The sequence below is a fragment of the Scylla paramamosain genome, chromosome 12, assembly GCF_035594125.1.
Source record: "Scylla paramamosain isolate STU-SP2022 chromosome 12, ASM3559412v1, whole genome shotgun sequence".
Taxonomy (NCBI): domain Eukaryota; kingdom Metazoa; phylum Arthropoda; class Malacostraca; order Decapoda; family Portunidae; genus Scylla; species Scylla paramamosain.
This window is the reverse complement of record NC_087162.1, coordinates 24535448-24555218: the sequence shown is the minus strand read 5'-3', so window position 1 is coordinate 24555218 and position 19771 is coordinate 24535448. Positions and strand designations below refer to the sequence as shown.

Genomic DNA, 19771 nt, shown 5'->3' with positions numbered 1-19771 from the left:
AAGGAAGGCTTTCCATTTCCACCATGATGCGAAATTCTCTCTCTCTCTCTCATATATATATATATATATATATATATATATATATATATATATATATATATATATATATATATATATATATATATATATATATATATATATATATATATATATATATATATATATATATATATATATATATATATATATATAACCTACCATCTCTCTCTCTCTTTCTCTCTCTCTGAATCTTGGAGGACGGTAAAATAAAACATGAAAAGAATACGAGTACATCGCTACACACACAGCATCACATCGCTACACACACAGCCTCACATCGCTACACACACAGCCTCACATCGCTACACACACAGCATCACATCGCTACACACACAGCATCACATCGCTACACACACATCCCTGGCAGCGTCACGGACACGCCTTGGGTTGTACTGCTTCATTACGCGCCACATTGCAGAATATAACTGGGAATTAATTTCGTAATTTGGGGAGTGTCCGTGTGTTGGCGTTTTATCATAACAACAGGTTGGTGTTTGGGCTTACGCTAATTTATAATATCAGAAATAGAATCGTGATCGGATATTGGACAGGGAATCGCATCTGATCCAATTACTGCGTCTGACATGTTGGTAATAATAATACAATCGAGTAATGCTACCTGGTTAGTACACAGTTGTTCTGGTGAAATTTTCAGCAACGTGAAATGCTTTGTTTGGTATGTACATAGTAATTGCCACTAAGATCATCAAGTATACAAAACACACGCTTACTTAACAATTACACACACACACACACACACACACACACACACACACACACACGTCTTCTCTGTCATAATACTCAATCACTAAAACCATACAAAGGAAAGAAGCACATTTTTCCCCTCCTCCCCCATCGTTTCCTATCCTTTCCGTAAGCTGGGTTTTGTTCAGATTGGTTCATAAAGATTTACAGTCAGTGGCATGTCGGATAAATCCCCGCCATTACACGAGCATTAATATCCCTCATCAAATCCAAGGAAAACTATACAAGTGGTCGAACAAGTGACAAACATTTCAACAACAACAACAACAACAACAACAGGAGGAGGTAGCAAAAAAACTGCGACTAAAAATGCTTCATTACAAAAGTAAAGCATAATGTGTTTACTTTCGTCAGACAAATATTGTACTAGTGTGTGTGTGTGTGTGTGTGTGTGTGTGTGTGTGTGTGTGTGTGTGTGTATCAGCAGCAGCCAAACACCGAACATACTATAGCATTCCATCTTCTTTTTACAAACACTTAACATTCTATAACATTCTATCTCCCTTTTATCTCTCCCTTTTCCTTGCAATTTTCATCCCTTCCCCCTTTCTGTTATAACCAATCTCCCTTCCATTCTTCCCTGCAGTCTTCCTTCCATCCCTTCATCCTTCCCTTCAGTCTCCCTTCCACACAGATCTATGTTTCTCTCCCTCCCTCATCTTTTTCCTATCTATCTTTACCTCCTCTCCATTCTACCTGTATTGCATTCGTTATTTTCCTTTAGTCCACCTCCTCCTTCCCACGCGCACATCCATCCTCACGTTGGTTTGTCCCTCAGGCATTTCTCTTCCCCAGTCCCTCCTCCTCCTCCTCCTCCTCCTTCCTTTCTTCCTCTTCCTTCCTTTTTCATCTTCCTTCCCTTTACTAGCATTCTTTATCATTGTTTGTTCTATTTTCATTCCTTCGTATCATCTTTTGTTTGTTTGAGCACATACGTATATTCTCTCTCTCTCTCTCTCTCTCTCTCTCTCTCTCTCTCTCTCTCTCTCTCTCTCTCTCTCTCTCTCTCTCTCTCTCTCTCTCTCTCTCTTCCTACCTTTCTCCTTTCATTATCCCTTCATTTTTTTTTTTTTTTGCAATTTTGCTTCCTTTATTCAGTGTTTTCTTTAAGAACAAGATCAAGAAGAACAGGAAAACAAGAACAAGAAGAATAAGAACAAGAACAAAACCCAAGAACAACAAACACACGAACAACAACAACAAGAAAAGAATATATAAAGAAATCGCAACAACTACGCAGAAGATGACACTAAAGGGTAAAGGGGAAGAAAAACGCAAGAGAAAGAATAGAAGACAAAAGAGAAAATATGATAAGGAAAGACAGAAGATGGCAAGTCTCAGGAAGGGGACGCGAAGATGACGATTAATACGTAGTTCAGAAAATTCTCTCTCTCTCTCTCTCTCTCTCTCTCTCTCTCTCTCTCTCTCTCTCTCTCTCTCTCTCTCTCTCTCTGCTTTTATGCTTTATCTCTATTTCTGGCTCACTGTTTATTTTCTCCATTATCTCTCTCTATTTATCATTATTCTTCTCTATCTCTGCTTCTTGTTATCTTTCTACTCTTCTTAATCTCTAATTCTCGTTCTCTTTCTACTGTCCTTCTATTTTCTCCCTTTTCTTATGCTAATTTACCTTTACGTTGTTCTTTATCATTATTCTTCTTTCTCTTCTCTTACATCATCTCTTTTCGTTGTTCTACTTTGTTCTCTTTTATCACTGTTTGTTCTTCCTCCCCTTTCACCTCTAATTTCTCTATCTATTGTCCTTTATCACTACCTTTCTCCCTTTTCCTTTCCTTTTATCTCCCCTCATTACTCTACTTTGTTTATTCTCCTTTATCTCCTCCTCCACCTCAAACTTCTATCTATTAGTATTACTTTTATTTCCCTTTTCCTTTCATTTTTTCTTTTTTATTTACTTTATTTCTTCTCTATCTCTTCTTCCTCTTCCTCTTCAAATTTCTGTCTATTATTCGTTTTCATTACCTTTCTCTCCCTTTTCCTTTCTTATTTTCTTTTTTTTATATTTTATCTGTTTTTCTCCTCCTCCTCTTCCCTCCTGCTCCTGCTGCTACCGCGCCAATTGCTACACAACGGTACAAACGCGACAAGGAAAACAACAAGTAATATAAACTCCAGTGATTTAGTGGCTCTCTTGGGCAAGTTGTCCGGGCAGTGTCACATGGGAAAGGGTCTCGCGGGGAACAGAGCCTTTGGGACCAGAGAAGAAAGGTGCTATAGCGAGGGAGAGAGAAAGAGAGTGTAACTGATATAGATATAGTGTGTGATAGGAGGTGAGTGAGAAATGAGGTTAATAAAGGAGAAGTTAATGAGAAGCTTCATTAGTTGTGTAAAGGGGGTGATGCTCTTTTTCTTTTTTGAGTCTGGGTAAAGAAAATAGTAGGAAGAAGATTTAGGGAGGGGGAAGTTTACTCAAGATTAGTACGAAGAGAGTTTAGGTGAGGTAAGATTAAGTTCGGTTAGGTTAGGTTACGTTACGTTACGGCACGTTAGGTTAGATTACGTACGGTTACGTTGTTAGGTTAGGTTAGGTTAGGTTTAGGTTAGGTTAGGTTAAGCTTGGGTTAGGTTAGGTTAGGTTAGGTTAGGTTTAGGGTGACAAGGAATGGGACATGTACACTTGGAATGGGTCAGATGATGAAGAAAGGAAAGAAAGTACCAAGATGGGATAAAGTACTGGAGTATAGGTCAATAAGAAAAGGAGAAGTTGATGGGATACTCTTATATTGGATCTGTATAAAGGACTGATGCTATGAAGTGAAAATGAAGTGGCGAGGAAATGGAGGGAGGGAGACACAGTAAATAAAGAAAGGATTTCAGTAAACCTTACAGAGACCAGTAGAGAGAATATGAACAGAGTGGAGAATGGTAAGGAGCTACAGAAATTTCTTGCATTTATACACAAAGGAGGCAGAACAAAAAAAAAGAAAAAGAAAAAAACGGACAAAAAAAAAGAAAAAAAAAGATCCCTGGACAAAGCTAAACCGGTAAAGGACTCCAGAATGTAGGCCAATTAAAAAAAATGAAGTTACAACAGCAAAAAGCTTCCAAAGAGATCACTTTATTCGTAGTCCCAACACTACTCTCTTGAAACAGCTGAGGCCGTACATATCCCAACACTCCTCTCTTGACCCAGTAAAGGATGGAATGGATGGTGTCGGGTCGGGGTTAAGGACCGAATGAAACAGAGGCGAGGCTGGCAGGGCTGAGGGATCGGTCCTGCCCACGGTAAGGCGTCCCGGGGGAGAGCATACCGGGATACAGGCAAGGATGAAAGTGTCTATTGGCTATGTGTCACTAGTAAGAGATAGGTTTTTTTCTCTCCTCTTAACTTTATTCCTATTCTTCCTTCACCTCCCTTCTCTTTCCTTTCCTGGTCTTCCCGCTTCTCACCTTTATCCATCCTCCTCCTTCTCCCCCCTTTTTTCTTCCCTTGCTTTCTTAGTCTTCCCTATCCTCTTATTTTTATTCTTCTTTCTCCTTCTCCTTCCTTCTCTTTGTTTTCCTTCTCCAGTGCTTCTGTTCCTCTTACCTTTATTCCATTTTCTCTTTGTCCATTCTTTCTCCTTCCGTTCTTCTTCCTTTGCTCTCTTAGTCTTCCTTTCCTCTTATCTTTACTCGTCTTTCTCCTTCCCCTCTCTTTATTTTCCTCCCCCCGTCATACTTCTTTACCTTCATTTTTCTTCCTTTGTTCCCTCAATCATCCCTCTCTTCTTACCTCTGTTCCTCTTCCTCCTTCCCTTACCTTCTCTTTTCCCTTCTTCTTCTTTACCAACTGTTTCTTCGACATCCATATTTTTTTTTCTAGACGTTTCATTCCTCTATCTTCTTTCTTCCTCCCTTTATTCCCCTTCTTCTTTCTTTTCTGTTCCTTTCCCTCTCTTCCTTCCTCTCCTATCAAGTGTTCTATGATCGCTCCTTCGTATCTATCCTTATCAACAATTTTTTTTTTCCTGTCCCTTATACCTTTAATCTCCCTTTTCAACCTTTTTCACCTCCCCTTTCTCCGGTTTATTCCTTTTTTCCTACCATTCTCTCTCTCTCTCTCTCTCTCTCTCTCTCTCTCTCTCTCTCTCTCTCTCTTGCCTCCTGTGTTTCTCTGCCTCCCTCTCCCGCGCCCTCTCCTTCTCCCTCTCCCCCACCCGTGCCTCCCTCAGGACATTCGCAGGAGACCGTTCCGAAGAAAATAACGAAGCGCAAACTTTTTTTAAACGGGGCTTTTGGAAAATCTTTAACAACCTATTAAGACGCTCACGTGTTTTCTTGTTTCCTTGAGAGAGAGAAGAAAGTAAGTGGCGATTTTAACGAGTCACTGTAAAGATTAGAGAGTATTTCTGGTTGTGTTCAAGTTAAATAAGGGTTTGAAATAGGAAGGCCCTGCTATTTTTTTGTGGGTACTGTTGGTTAAGAATAAGAAGTCTAAGTAAAGAAAAGAAAGAAAGGGAAGAAAAGGAAGGGGAAAAGTAAAGGAAGGGAAGGGAAGGAAAGGGAAGGGAAGGGAAGGAGCAGAGTCGTAAGCAGTCCAGTTAGCCACTCTGTTACCAACATTAAACGAAAATATAAATAGATAAAAAATAAAACGTAAAAAAACCTCCTTACAAAGTCGTGTATATATTTCTCCCAGCATTAATAATAAAAAAAAAACAGAACATAAAACGATATAATAAGCTCATTCTAAATTAATTACTCATCGAAATAACTTAAAAAAAAAACACGACTAAATTGAGGTAAAAAAAAAAAAAATCAGCCTTAACAGAAACATCAGCCTGGCATTGACGTTTTCCTTGTTTTAATATATTCATTCCACGTGTAATGAATGACTCCCCTGGAATTTGATATTATATGTACATTCTCCAACATTATCCTCTTTATAAATATGAATGAGGCTCCACTCGCTAAATGTTGCATGAATTCACGATGGTGGGGGTGGGGATGGGGGCACGAAGGGATGGGAGATTGGGGAGGAGGGGATTAAAAAAAAAAAAAATTAAATTCCCGAACTGGTACACACGGTCTGTAATTGTGCATAATTCCTAAAAGTCCTAATGAGACACTTAATGGAAAGCAATTTCGAGTTTAAAGGCATGGAAAAAAATATATATTAAATCTTTGTCGCAAATATCCGGGAAGAAATTAGAAAAAAAAAGAGTATAGCTGAGACAAGTGGACAGAGAGAGAGAGAGAGAGAGAGAGAGAGAGAGAGAGAGAGAGAGAGAGAGAGAGAGAGAGAGAGAGAGAGAGAGAGAGAGAGAGAGAGAGAGAGAGAGAGAGAGCATAACAGGTAAAAACAAGAAAAATTAACAGGGAAATAAGTGTTGTCAGTTTGCATCTTCCTTCCTCCACCACCCACAAGTAGTCATTTCTTCACTAGCCCGTCAGGAATATGAATCAAATCAACAACGACACCTTTCCCCTTCCCCTCACAAGCTGCAAAACACCTCCACGAGTCTCCAAGTGTTACAGTTTACACCACAAAAGAGAACGGGATGATGAATGATACAGACTCAATGCCTGCCTCACCAAATACTTGACCGGAATGCTATCAGATCTGCCCTCGATGCTCTCTACTTCCTGCTATGTGTGTGTGTGTGTGTGTGTGTGTGTGTGTGTGTGTGTGTGTGTGTGTGTGTGTGTGTGTGTGTGTGTGTGTGTGTGTGTGTGTGTCTACCGCTTCCTGCTCCAGTCTGAACCCGCTAACGTCCACCATCACAGAGACACGTAATGAAGAGGAAGCAAAGCGTCTTTCTGGCAAATCCGCGGAAGGGCTTGAGGTTAAGTTTACGTCTGTATTATTACAAACCATTACAAATCCTTCCCTTCACCTCACACGCAGGAAAGCATTTAGTTATTCATTCTCTGAGTCATATCTTAACTTGGAACCTTGAAACGCAGCACAGAACAATTTCACGAGTATGCCCCCTTGCTTCAGTTATTTTGTTCGAAATTTGTGGAAAAAAAAAAAAAACTGTTATGATAAGGTGAGTACTACGCCAGGTGTGGGAATGTATATCAGGTGAATGAGACGCGTGTGTGTGTGTGTGTGTGTGTGTGTGTGTGTGTGTGTGTGTGTGTGTGTGTGTGTGTGTGTGTGTAAAAACATTTACAACATGATGAAATGATGAATGTTTCACAGTGTTTCATAATAACTGCAAATGAAAGTGTAGCAGCGTGACACTTATTGCATGTGACGGGAACAGTTGAGATCAATTACTTGTGCATTCATTTGTTATTCTTAATAACAGTTATTATTACTATTATTATTATTACTATTATTATTATTATTATAATTGTTACTATTATCACTGACATTACTGCCATTATCATTAGTCATTACTTTTTAATATCATAATAACTATTAATATAGTCATTATTATTCATTATTATTATTATTATATTATTATTATTATTATTATTATTATTATTATTATTATTATTATATTTTTAAGTATTTCCATTATAATGATAATTACTGTCATTATCGTCCGGCTGGAAAAGACGAGGAAGAGAGAGAGAGAGAGAGAGAGAGAGAGAGAGAGAGAGAGAGAGAGAGAGAGAGAGAGAGAGAGAGAGTGAGTGCGTGTGTGTGTGTGTCCTGCGCAAATAAGCCGGGGATAAATTTCTGGAAGTTTTATAAGGAGGAAGGTTCGTGGAGGGGCGGGATCCGCGACGCTCTAAAGTGGATGTAGAGGGGGAGTGGGGGGGCATACCTAGTAACTTAGAGCTTGTTATTGTACCGGAAGGAGGTAAGTTCTGATCCCCAATACCGCCACCACGTGAGTTTCGAAGCCCGCGTCGCCAACCACTAAGTGAACCTCCGCTCAAAGCTTCACTGCTTGCCATGAAGCCTCCACGCGCCACCCCTCGCTGCACGTAAAATACACGAACATGTAACCAAGTGTACGGTGCTTGTGTCGTATGTTTTAATGTTCGTAGAAGACTTTTATACTTCCATACTTCTTTATCAACGACGATATTTTTACAAGGACGATTGTTTTAATTCGTATATGAAGCAAAGAAAAAAAAATTGTTGAGATGCGAAACAGTTGTGCGTAAATCGTATGTATCGTAGGTTTTGATATGTTAAGAGGACTTTTTCATTATCGAGGTTTTCTTTAAGGACGATTAAGTTGTTTAGATTTATATAACGTGAAACTATTCTTCGTATTTCGTATGTTTTCAATGTGTGTACAGTAGAAGACTTTTTTTGTACTTATTTTATCAACAAAGTTTTTTTTCTTCTCCACCAACAGACTAATGTGTTTCTAATTATATACCTAAGCCTAAAAAAATGTTGAGATGTGAAACTTTTGTAAAATCATTTCAACGACATTTCGCACGTTCTCTTAATTACGTAACCTTATCAAGCCTTCCTGTCACATTATACGATACAATACACGGTACTACTAAAAATGCATTACGCAACATAAGCATTTAACATATCTACATTAAAAAGCTAGCGTTGTCTGCGTTGAGGCGAGGCAGACGGGAGTGCAGCTGCGAGTCAGGCTGGGCGACTTAGAACCAAATTCCGAAACACTTGTGGCCGCACCTCCACTACTTTCAAAGGCCGAGTTTTTAAGATGTTTTTAATTGTTATACTGAGAGACTGACGAGATTTCTATATTATTAGCAACCCAGGTAATTATCTCTATGACCTTTGAAAACAGACGTGGCGAGAGTGTAAAGGGTTTCTGAGTCCGGGCATACAACTTGACTATTTGTTGTGCTGTAACAAAGCTCACCGGACCAAGCGTCTTCTCTAAAATCAAAATGTTAAAACGGAACTTTACTTAAAATCCTCGAGCACATGGCTGTTTTAAAAGTCCTTGTCAGAAAAACATCATTCTCATTAGATTGTCCGAGGCGAGCTGCGAGTAATATTCCGTTGCTCGTATACTCGTATTTACCTAGGGCAACACCGGGGCCCTGGCGACGGCACCACAGCATCAACAAAGCTCCAACTAACAATAAGTACACCCTAATTGGCAATTTTTACACGTGCACTGGCTGTAAAACTGAATACACTCCTCTTGTATCTCTGTCCCTTTGTCCCCCTGTCCCCCGTCACCCTGCCGAGACAGAACCAGATCCCCCTGCCAACCTGGAACGCGACCTTCATCCCTTCCCCCTCCGCTGAATCCGGGCTTGGTCACTAAGCTCCTGCCCGAAGATCTGAGCACCAGACCTAATTAAGTAAGTTGGTCGCCACACACCACCTGACCCACCCCACCCTGGCCCATAACCCTCTTCCCTCCCCCTCCCGTGGCCAGCCTCTCGACACCGACCAAGCAACAGGAACCACTCGAGTCCTCTAATAAATCTATCCGGTATGTGACGCGCTTCCTGCATGATTCCAAAATTTACCGCCAGAGGGAGAGTAATGGGTGATGTATCTCTCTGGTTAGCTTGTTATTTGCCGCCGTGGCCTTCAGGCTTAATTTATGTGTGACCTCGTGGCCTTGTAACAGATACGCCCATGTGTGAGTTTCTCTAACTACTGAATAAGGTGTACGTAGTTAGTGAATTATGTCCCTCATTATAGTTCCCATTCATCTCGATAGTTTACTGTTTCCTGACTTCAGTCGCCACCAAGCGGCTTGTATGTAAAGCAATTCAAGACTTTCTCAGGCAGTATTTATAATTAAAGAAAGAGGGAACCGTCAGTAGCTTATTTTACTCGTAGTTAGTGTATTAAGTTGTTTGTGCACGACACATTTGATAATTTTACATATACGGTATCTAGTTTAATATCTATATTATCTAAGTTATATCCACACGGTTATCTAATGTATTATGTGACTCTTAACTGTGGTCAATAAACTTAATCTACCTATCAATTTATCTATCCACTTATCTATTTATCTATCTATAAGGCGAGCGTGCTGACGGTGTTGTTACATTCGTTTGTGAATTAAAAAGAATATCAGAAAGCAAAGTGCATGATGTCATTAGTCAGTTCAAGCCAATCAGAATATCAAACACCTGATTTATCAAAAGGTGTCGAGTAGCAGTCTCTCGCCGCGCAGGACACGCTTCACACAAATTATGAATTTCACACAAGTGTTAATTTCATATCAGTCACGACTTTATTTTGTTTTTTTATCTGGCTATTTATTTTTTTTTTTTCAGTAATCTTTGTGCAGAGTGTCGTGAAATGCAGATCCCTCCCCGCCCCCACCCTTCACACATCGCACTCCTCGTCACATCACCGCACCAGGCAAGGCAGAGGTATACACCCGGACTGATGATCGCTTGAGACTAGAATATTAAAAGGTATTACATGGTATATACCTGTAATAATAACCGTGTAAGACTGGAATATTAAATGTCAGTGATACACACACACACACACACACACACACACATTATTCATTACAAATGGAATATTAAGTGGTGAACTGAAGATGAATGCAGAATTTCACATCCACAAACACCCCGCGGCATCTCGGCACCAACAATAGACCAGTAAATGCTCCTAATACTCTCTACGAGACTCATGTAAACTAAACCCGAAGGACTTTCACCTTCAGAAATTGTTATGCATGGGAGGAGGAAGGAGGAGGAGAGAAAGAAGAAAATAACAACAAAGTACTTCCACCCACGAGAAACAGCACATACACACACAAAATCATGGACAAGACGTGGAAATACAACCCAATTAACCACTAGGCTCGGGCTGCTGCAGGAACCCCCAGCATGAGAAGGCAGCACGCGCCACTCGTTAAATACATGAATGCATCTCACGTTAAATGATAAGTACTCCTGGATTGCATTGACTATATTGAAACTGACGCACGACCGTTTTGCATAATTACACTATACTATACTACTACTACTACTACCAACAACAACAATAATAATAATAATAATAATAATAATAATAGTAATAAAAGTCATCTGAGCTAAAATACAGTCACGGCCAAAGTTTGTTAAAGTGCCGCATAAATTTCCACTAATTTAACCGTTTCGTCTCAACCGTAAGTCCTCCGATGCGCTGCCTGTCACCTTTCAAAACCTGAGAAATGAGGTTCCAAGGAGATCGGAGGACGCGAGACTGACGGAAAACGTTAAACACAAAGAGAGAGAGGGCATCAGGTTACAAGACTTCTGGCCACGACTTTACATAAATATTGAAGCTAATGTACAATAATACAGCCATCCCATTGTCTCACGTAACTATTGAAGACATCCATCATGCGTAACTACACTGAAACATCATTAATTAAAGAGAACATTCAAATATCCAGTGACGCAACAACGGGGAGAAAAACAAAGACAAGAAGAACTGCGCATAAACTTTAAGATAAGAAGTAATGGAATAAAAACATTAATAATTAGATAAATAAAAATACTAGATAAAACGCATGCAACATTTTCTCCACTCTATTTCGCAAGCAATTTCCGGCTGACATTAGATATTCTCAACTGCTAGTGGCATTTCCCCTGGGGTCGATATAGTACGCCCACACATACACCACACACACACCACACACACACACACACACACACACACACACACACCCGGGGGAGAGGGTCCTCGTTAGACGCAGCCCCCCACAAGTTAGCGGGCCCGAAAGTAAGGCAAACGTGTCTGAAGGCAAAGTGGAATATACGAGTATGTACAAACGGTAAACTACCACAAACGGTGGTGGTGGTGGTGGTAGTATTAGTAGTAGAAGTAGAACCAGTAGTAGTAGTAGTAGTAGTAGTAGTAGTAGTAGTAGTAGTAGTAGTAGTAGTAGTAGTAGTAGTAGTGGTGGTGGTGGTAGTAGTATAATTTGCGTTATTATCAGTTATCATCATCATGAGCATCTACTATCACTACAATAATTATCGTCACTACTACTACTATTGCTGCTACTGCTGGTGGTGGTGGTGGTGGTGGTACTACTACTACTACTACTACTACTACTAGTATCACAATTAACCCTAAAATCTGGTAATACACACACACACACACACACACACACACACACACACACACACGCGCGCGCACGCATTAAGGAGTTCAACGCCTCCCACACGTCGCTTATCATTCAGTGGTTTCATCATCAGGGGACGAAAAAAACTCCGTGTAAAACATCACATTTGATTTGCCGATTAGGATACAACTAGGAATTGAAAAGAGCATCACTGGTTAAGAGTCATCGAAACCATAGTTCAGAGGTTGGTTAGGTCTCTCTCTCTCTCTCTCTCTCTCTCTCTCTCTCTCTCTCTCTCTCTCTCTCTCTCTCTCTCTCTCACCATTACCCTCATAAAATTTCTTAAAGATGGGGAACGTAAGAAAACAAGGGAAGCTGTAACAAGCTGTAACAAGGTGGTCCCTGTATAAAGCATCTTCACACCTCTCATCTCTATTCATATCTCCATCTGCATCCTCTCCATCACTGAGTCTCTTCCATTTCTCTATCCCAATGCCTTCCTATCTCTTTCTTTCCCTTTTTTTTTTCTTCTTTCATTCTAACTTTACAAAGCATGAACTCGTCATGTCTGTCTGCAGGGCGGATGTATTAGAATCCGACCCAATTTACATTTTAAAAAAATTGTCAGGAGTGGGATTCGAACCCACGCCCTCAGAGAGGACCAGAACGCCCACGCCCTTCCATCAGAAGGAAGATATCCTTGAGTCTGGCGCCTTAGACCACTCGGCCATCCTGACCTATACTGAACAGAACAAATATAATAACAAATACAATAGAAATACAATTTCAAGATGTGTGTGTGTGTGTGTGTGTGTGTGTGTGTGTGTGTGTGTGTGTGTGTGTGTGTGTGTGTGTGTGTGTGTGTGTGCGCGCGCGCGCACGCACCACATGAACAACGACATGTAATACGCCAGATAATTACGTACAGATGAGCTCTTCATTATATCTCTAAAATATTATAAAGCTGCCATGTTATAGAATTATTTTAACGAGATAATGAGTGATTAGCGAGAGAGAGAGAGAGAGAGAGAGAGAGAGAGAGAGAGAGAGAGAGAGAGAGAGAGAGAGAGAGAGAGAGAGAGAGAGAGAATCCACCAAGATAAGTACGCACTTTTATACTAACAAGCGTATATATTATTAAAGAGCATTAAACAATACAAAGAGCATCGTGTCTATTAGAAAGTGAGACAGAAGATAAGCAGAGACTCCAGCTGCACACTGAACCTGCCAGTGTAACCACATTTATTCAACCTGCACTTCTTTCAAAGGTTTCTTTCAGTGGCGGGAATTTGGTATTATTTTACATTTACACCATTATACTTTACAACACTGGCAATGTGATTTTTGCATACCTTACTGGATTCTAAGAAACTATCTGAGTTTCCAAGGGAAATCCATAGTTTTCGAAACAGACACGGGCACTTCCTCAAAATATTCCCTAGACCCGATCCTGTAGTATAGGCTAAGTTAGGTTAGATTAGTATTCCTGAGGGGAGTCCAGGGGGGCGCAGCCCCTGCTAGGTTAGGTTAGATTACCATGCCTAGAGGAGACCATGGGGGCGCAGCTCCCCCAGCTAGGTTAGGGGAATCGGGGGATTAAGGTGTAAATCTAAATATTTACCGGTAATTCTTTACTATAGGTGGTGGTGGTAGTAGTAGTACTAGTAGTAGTAGTAGTAGTAGTAGTAGTAGTAGTAGTAGTAGTAGTAGTGGTACTACTAGTAGTAGTAGTAGTACTACTAGTAGTAGTAGTAGTAGTAGTAGTAGTAGTAGTAGTAGTAGTGGTAGTAGTGGTAGTAGTAGTGGTAGTAGTAGTAGTAGTAGTAGTAGTGTTATCACTTTAAAATAAACAACCAATAGTAAGAAAAACTGTAACGGTTAATTTTGATGATGACTTGTTATAGTATTGATGGTCTTAATAGTAGTAGTAGTATTACTAGTAGTAGTAGTTGTTGTTGTTGTTTTGTTTATTGTTGTTGTTGTAGAAGCAGCAGCAGGAGTAGGAAGAAAAACAGTGGCGGTGGTGCCCTTAACGGTAACTATTAATGGTGAAGGTGGTTTGGGGGGGGGCTGTAATGCAGGTAATGATGGAGGTGGAGGTAGCGTTAGTAACAGGCGGTAATGACGGGAGTGATAGTGGCGGTACTATCTACAGCAGTAACATGTTATAGTAGATAAACGATGATAGCAGTAGAGGTAGTCATGGCACAAGTAATAATAACAGACGAGGTGAAATAAACAAAAAAAATACAATTAACATGAAGTAGTGAACAAGTAGTTTGAGTGTGCGCGGCGACTTAAGGCAAGCAGGGGGCTAACCTCACCGCGCACCAGCCCACACGCGCAACCAATCCATGACTAGTTTAACTCTCTCTCTCTCTCTCTCTCTCTCTCTCTCTCTCTGGATATATAACTCATGACAAGATGCAGCCAGGTATAAATATTTAGAGACAATATACTCACCCAGGCTTTGACTCCCCGGCGTCGAGGTTCAGGGCAGGATTATCACATCCCAGGCAGCGGGACATCCACTGACGAGCGCACGTACACACTCAAACACTCTGCCCTCCCATCACGATTGCTTTCAAAGGCCTGAGAGACGATCAATCGGGTTCTCAAGAGTGTTTCCTGATGATGATGTATAAATCTCGTTAATCTATCACTAAAGCAGTAAATACACACTTAAAAACCCATGTAACCTCAATCTAGAGCCTTATGAAAGTAGCCGGGGTGGACACAGAAGTGTTTCTGATCGTTGTACTCACGGCGGCGGCGCAAGACACCATCTGCGGAGGAATACGTAGTCCACGATTGTTTGCTGGACTAGTGCAAGTGTCTATACTCCGCGAAGCAAACGAGTTCCTTGTTATGTGTCATGATATTTCCTCACCTTGCATATATTTCTCATCTAATAAAACGTCTACAGTTCATGTTTACTGTAAATTATCCCAAGCATCTGTAATTACACGGAGTGAGTTCAGTTTATTACTATCGCTGTCATTATTTTGTGCTCCGAGCGGCCATAAGGTATCAAAGAAAATGGATCCAAATAAGGGAAACTTGGGTAATTGAAATGTGAATATTACACGCTACTATTATTTCGTTTACATTACGCGGAAGGGGAATTAGAGCACGCAGCGTTACGCCCAGGGGAGCAGTGAGGCTTGTAGAGAGGCGCAGCGCTCTCAATGCATTCACAACTAACGGGGAAATCATGAAAACATGCTGAAAAAAGATAAACCAATGTTATTTTTTTTTTATTGTGAGCGCTGGAGGGTAAAACGAAGGGATTAAGCAGGAGAGGGAAAAACAACTGTCCAATACCAAAATGAATATCATGAAAAACAGCATATGCTACTACAACTAAGTCTGACTCCCCCTATAACAACTACTACTACTACTACTATTATTATTGCTACTGCTACTACTACTACTACTAGTACTGTACTACTATTACTACTACTACTACTACTGTACTATTAATTCTACTTCTACTACTACTACTACTACGACTACTACTACTATTGACAACAACAACAATGCCACTACCTCTAACACCACCACCACCACCACCACCACTAATCACCACCACCACCACCACTACAATCACCATAACGGCCATTACAAACTAACATACGTTTACATAACCACACCGTTAGCAACATTAAGCGACAAAGCAATTATAGTAATGACATCAAAGCATTGCCAGCACCATCACCACCACCACCAGCATCACCACCACCACCACTACCACCACCACTTCGTAATCAGCCCGCATCAGAGTTCATTAGAAGGCGTTCCCTGCACCTCCTCGCCGCCTCCCTCACCTGCACAACGACCCACGCAGGTGAACTAATTGAGAGCAAGAGATGTGTTAAGAGGAAGCGCTAGAGAGAGAGACAGAGAGAGAGAGAGAGAGAGAGAGAGAGAGAGAGAGTTTGTGTTCTCTCTCTCTCTCTCTCTCTCTCTCTCTCTCTCTCTCTCTGCTTTTTCCATTTTCCATTGCGACGTAACCAAATCCTTTTCTCCTCCTCCTCCTCCTCCTCCTCCTCCTCCTCATCATCATCATCATCCTCCTCCTCCTCCTCCTCCTCTTCCTTCACCACCTCCTCTTCCTCCTCCTTCTCGTAATCCTTATCATCAGGACAGCCAAACAAACAAACACAAATAGGCAACCCCACACACACACACACACACACACACACACACACACACACACACACACACTAATACTGGAAATCCGAAATGTGTCAAAACCAGCTGAGTCACGTCCCTCGTCCAATACCCTAAAAGGTTATACAGATAAAGTCCGTCCTGCCCGCGAGAGAGAGAGAGAGAGAGAGAGAGAGAGAGAGAGAGAGAGAGAGAGAGAGAGAGAGAGAGAGAGAGTATCCTTTGAATTTCTAATGAGCAAATGTAAAATAGATGCTCGTACTGCAGTTCTCATCTGCCTCCGAGTACAAACTGATCTCAGCGACAAAGGCAACCGTTCGCTTCGTTCACAAGAGAAGCACAAACACTGAAAAATATCATGGCGAAGGGAGAAAAAAAAAAGGAAAAAATCTATTATACTCGTACCAAGGCAAAGAAGTGGAAAAAATATATCGGATTACACGGAAAGAAAACATCCCAGCTTGTTCTGGAATGGGTTAGGATATCTTATGTTAGGTTGGGTTAGGTTAAGTAGGTTCACGTAGGTTAGGTTAGGTTAGGTTAGGTTAGGTTAGGTTAGGTTAGGTTAGGTTAGGTTAGGTTAGGTTAGGTTAGGTTAGGTTAGGTTAGGTTAGGTTAAGTTAAGTTAAGTTAAGTTAAGTTAAGTTAAGTTAAGTTAAGTTAGGTTAGGTTACGAGAGAATACGTCAACTATTCTTTATCTTATTTTACTTGACTTAACCTTGCCTTAATTAATTTCACGCAACTTAACTAACGGAATAAATTCTTAACAAACCAAAAGTAACCTAATTTAACCTTTTCCCTTCTTTGTCACGCCTAACTGATTTTACCTAACCGGACCTCACTTGACCTAACTAACATAACATAACACAACATACCCCAATAAATAATTCATTAACTTTATTTCCATATCAAGAAAAAAAATCCACCATATTCCTCGATCTCTGTTTATTTCCACTACTTGATTGCCCTCTGCAACTTCCATTACCTGAGTTCACAGCAAGTGGCCCCATGTCCTCATTCGTGTGATACAGTCCCCTTTCCCACCTGTCCCACATACCTGTGACCTGTATACCTGTCCCAATAGCGGCGTCCGTCATTCCTCCCCTCCTGGGCTTCCTCTCCTGCCGGCTCGCCCTCATTCGTTACCTGGCTGCCCTCTTCATTACCAGAGCCTGCAAACAGCGCAGTACGAACGGTGCAGGTAGATATTCCAAGCATCTATACTGCCGTGGATTGCTATGCCGCCTGGGAATGCCACACCTGCACACACACACACACACACACACACACATACATGGGTACATGCACTCAGCTACACACACACACACATGCAGGAACACTACTCGTCCTCTCACACGCACATACACAGATAAACAGTCACACACACACACATATATACACACCACACACACGACATGCACACACACACGCCCGCACGCACGCACAGATCCGTTTAGCTCCGTGCTCCGCGAACCTTGCAAAAACTTTTGAAGAATCTCGGGAATTCTCTGATTGCCATTACGAACTGAAGAAACTCCCTCAACTTTATAAAAATTCTTGTGAGATAAGACGTTCTGAAGATAACATATTCCTTTCGCCTTGGTATCGTATGATTGCATCCAGCGCGCCTTTGACTCTGCACTTGCGCCATCATGTAACAAAATTCCTCAGTTTCTTCTTTATCACGCTGAAGAGGACAAATTCCACGTATTTCATTTCAGCAAAGGTCATATTAAACCTCTCACTGGTATTTGGCACATGTTTCCTTATTTGCTCTCCTCACTGGGACCTTTCTTCTTGTGCTACAGCCACCTTTAAACATTATACAAACTAGACGTTGCAAAATCTCGTCTTTTTCATCTGTTTCTCTCTTGTAGAAGCTTATAAATATTACACACATTGCTTTTTAGTTGTGTGAATTGTTGCATGTCACAGTGAAAGGGCTCATTTAAATTTTTCAGGATTATATGTTTAAAGTTTAATCTCCTGGGTCTGTCTATCCCTTAATAAAGTTTTCTCTCATGCCATGATATCCGGCGGGTCCACGGGGTCACTACGGTTACTGATGGTGTTGTGAGCAGTGTTGTGACATATCTGAGACAACCTAAGGCAATGCGCGTCAGGTAATTATATACTGACAGGTACAGGTGAGTTTATAACGTGCTTCGCTATTTATTTTCTTCCTCTCTTTTAGCGTCATCGGTTGTAGCTTTGCACGTTCCAAAATAAGACTGCCAATACTTTTTCTCTGCAAGGCTGGTGTAAAATGGCTGCTTTCACGTTGAGCCTCTTGCGCGATGTGGCGGGAGAGGCTGCGAGATACTGCGCCGCTACAAACTACACTTCTTAGCTGCTCCGAAGCGAAACTGCAGAGTCGTATTCGTTCACATATTCCTGGATTTCCTTTTTTTTTTTTTCTAACTAAACGACCGAATCAAGTTTCCCTTGCTATCGTTTTTTTTTTTTTTTTTTTCGTGTGTGTGTGTGTGTGTGTGTGTGTGTGTGTGTGTGTGTGTGTGTGTGTGTGCAGGCAAGTTCAAGGTCGCTATCCTCGTTGTTTCTCCCGGGTATATATTTTTCATCGGTATCGTAGCTTCACTAAAAATGTATTTGGTAAGAGAATATTTCATTTCATTCTATTTTCACACATCGAGGAGACCAGCCAAGGGTAACAATTGTTTAAAAAGTCTGTTCGTGTTAGAAATAATAACTGATAAAAAAAGTATTCAAATAAATAAAAAATAAAAAAAGGAAACTCAACATTAAAACAATACCAAAACACAACACATTCTCTTCCTCAAAACAGAACCTCAAGATTATTTGATTAAAACCATCACTCCGAAAAGTTCACCCGTTCTTATTATCTTTACTTCCTCCTTCGCATCACCGTCACCATCACCACCATCATCACCGTCACCACCCTACACCGGAAAAAATAGTAGCTTTCCATTTTATTAAGTTACTAGTGTTGTGTTGAGCATCGCGCAAAAATGTTCCTTAAAAATCTTTAGGTGATAATGCGGGAAAAAAAAAAAAAAGAAATAAAAGCGCCACCTATTACCATACACCTTCCCTGCATGTATACCCCAGCAGACGTGGATTGCTGGTTCAGGCGGGAAACAACCATTACAGTCACGAGGTGAAAAGAAAGAAAAAAAAAAAAAACACCACCTATTATCATACACCTTCGTCCACACACGTGAAAAAAAAAGGAAAAAAAAGAAAAAAAAAAAGGAAAAAAACTAAAAAAAAAAGTCTCTTGCATGTATACCCCAGCAGATGTGGATTGCCGGTTCAGACACGAGCAGTTTGGATGGAAAAGTCAAACAGAGGGAGTTGAAAAGCCTCCAGCTACTCAGCCCCCGCCAGCCTCCGCCTCCGCCTCCCTCCACGTGCTTTCATCTCATCAGCCGCCACACGCCACCCATCCTACGCCTCCTTTTGTATTGAAATTATGCAAATTGGAAGCCATATTCGAGATGAGATTGGGTTGTTGTTGTTGTTCAAGGACACGCAGACAGGCAGACACACAGACACACCGAAGGACAGATAGGTAAAACGGTTAAACACACACACACACACACACACACACACACACACACACACACACACACACATTCAGGCAAAAACACTTACATAAAAAAGGAATTGCACACAGGAGGTGGTGGAGGTGGAGGAGGAGGAGGAGGAGGAGGAAGAGGAGGAGGAAGCGGAGGAGGAGGAGGAGGAGGGGGAGGAGGGGAGGAGGGGAGGAGAAGGAGGAGGAGGAGGAGGGGGAGGGGGAGGAGGAGGAGAAGCTGTTAGGAGGAGAGGAAATGAAAAAGGAAAGGAGGGGAAAAAACAAGAAAAAAT

General features: G+C 41.1%; 1 long non-coding RNA gene and 1 other non-coding gene across 2 annotated transcripts in view; both read right to left on the bottom strand.

The window, feature by feature from the left end:
- Window positions 1–14548, bottom strand: part of LOC135105935 (uncharacterized) — a 58729-nt gene extending 44181 nt beyond the window's left edge. Inside the window, exon 1 of the long non-coding RNA XR_010271060.1 lies at window positions 14208–14548. This is a non-coding gene — a long non-coding RNA (uncharacterized LOC135105935). The remainder of the gene's footprint in view (window positions 1–14207) is intronic.
- Trnal-caa (transfer RNA leucine (anticodon CAA)) lies at window positions 12367–12481 on the bottom strand. Its single transcript has 2 exons — window positions 12444–12481; window positions 12367–12411 (listed from the first exon to the last, which is right to left on the bottom strand). It is a non-coding gene; the product is annotated as a tRNA-Leu (tRNA).
- Window positions 14549–19771: the final 5223 nt, after the last annotated feature.